Source organism: Brassica oleracea, chromosome C2, assembly GCF_000695525.1.
Source record: "Brassica oleracea var. oleracea cultivar TO1000 chromosome C2, BOL, whole genome shotgun sequence".
Lineage (NCBI taxonomy): Eukaryota > Viridiplantae > Streptophyta > Magnoliopsida > Brassicales > Brassicaceae > Brassica > Brassica oleracea.
The window spans coordinates 10,794,650-10,796,378 of NC_027749.1; the positions used below are offsets into that span (position 1 = coordinate 10,794,650).

Sequence of the window (1,729 nt, forward strand, 5' to 3'; positions counted from 1 at the left end):
AAAAACACTTGTAATTTTGACCATTTCTTTGAAGCTTCTGACTTTTGTGCAATATAGATTTACACTAACAAACAAATTCAACGAAGAGATATCCCTTAATTTTCATGACTTTACTTTTTCAAGTTCATTAAGAAAAGACTATTACACGACACGGCAATATTTGTTTCTTTCTAGAATAATTAAGAGCCTTTGTAAATGATACATCTTTATATATAGTAAGCTTTGGATCCCTGATGATGCCAACAAGGACGCCACGTCATCAATTCGCGGGCTCCTGTTGCGACACGTCAGAAACGCACTGTTTCATTAAAGCCTGATTATATTGATACGGGCTTGGCGTTTGGGCTTCATGTGCCGACGACCACAATCTTCTTATGCTGGAACCCTAATCAGCCTCTACGCTCTCCTTCGATCCAGCATCTGTAACGGTTCTTCGATAATTAATGGTCTTAAATCGTCTTTAATCACCATCCCACTACGAAGCTCCCTCTCCTGCGCTGTTCGCCGTCTTTGCCACCATTGACTTTTAGGGTTCTTTCTGTTCTTCGAGCTCTGAGTAGATAAACCGACATTAGAGTTTGGAAGGGTTATGTGAGACAAATCGTTATGACGAATCTCTAGATCAAGCTGTCAGACGCGTCGTTTCTTCCGGTAAACATCATCCTCACAAGTCTTAATAACGCTTGAAACTTCTTTTTCGTTGGAATGTTGAACTCATCTATCCTCCTCGCTGTTGTTTAGAATCAATCTAGATCTGAAACTCTCAAGCGTCTCCTCACAGGTTGTTTTGCCTCTTCAATTATCTCATAATCTTCAGTTTGATCTCTGTTTCAATATTTGATCTCTGTTTCAATAGATTTAACGATTGAAGAAACACTCGATGATGTTTTATGGACAGTTTTGTTTTTATCACATAACCCAAGCTGCAAGCTTGTGTTTTTGTTTGCATCTTTTGCAGTTACCATCACGTATCTCCTCTTGGGTTATATGCTTAGATGGGTTCTTCTCTTGCAGATTTTGAAGGCTTTAAGATCACATGAGAGCCTGAGGTTGTGATTGCACCAAGTTAGCAGCTTTACATGATCGATGTATCTGTTCTTTAAACATGGGAGATTGTGTCATCGGAGCTTTCATCAGTATTCTTGAAAGCGTTGCTATTAATTTTGGAACAAACCTTCTCAAATTGAGACATAATAAGGTAAGCATTTGCGTCTGGCCGTACCGCTTGGTTTCATTTGTCCTCATGTGCTTACTTTGTTGGTTTGTGTATTATCAGAGAAAGAAGTTAGCTTTACATGCAAGATAATGGTCGAGAAAAGACGTCATTGAAGCCTCTTATACAGTTCAGACATGGATAGTTGATGCAACTGTTGATCAATAGAAAATGCCAGAAAAAAATGAAAATATAAAGGTGCCAACACGTCACTCCAATGATTTTAGTAATTACCTTTAGATCAAGCTCTGTTTCTTTTTTTTTAAATGATTGTCTTTCAAGTGTTTCTCCTTCGTTCTGCAGGATGAAAGGAAGGATACAACCGGCAGTATGTGTGACATGCTTACCTACTACCTAGAAGAATGGTCTCTTCTCGACAGAGATCATTCAAATTCTTTGTAAAGAGCAACTGAAGCCTCGCAAACCAGCATGCTTCGTTTTCCAATTATTGAAAAAGCTGTGGTAAGTGTTTTTTTTTTGGCTTACTTTGTATCAGTAGAGTCCATTTTCTGAATG

The 1,729-nt window shown here is 38.5% G+C and overlaps 1 long non-coding RNA gene across 1 annotated transcript; it reads left to right on the forward strand.

Moving 5' to 3' along the window:
* Window positions 1-334: 334 nt before the first annotated feature.
* LOC106326373 lies at window positions 335-1,405 on the forward strand. The gene is made up of 4 exons (XR_001267214.1): window positions 335-651; window positions 742-781; window positions 959-1,198; window positions 1,277-1,405. It is a non-coding gene; the product is annotated as an uncharacterized LOC106326373 (long non-coding RNA).
* Window positions 1,406-1,729: the final 324 nt, after the last annotated feature.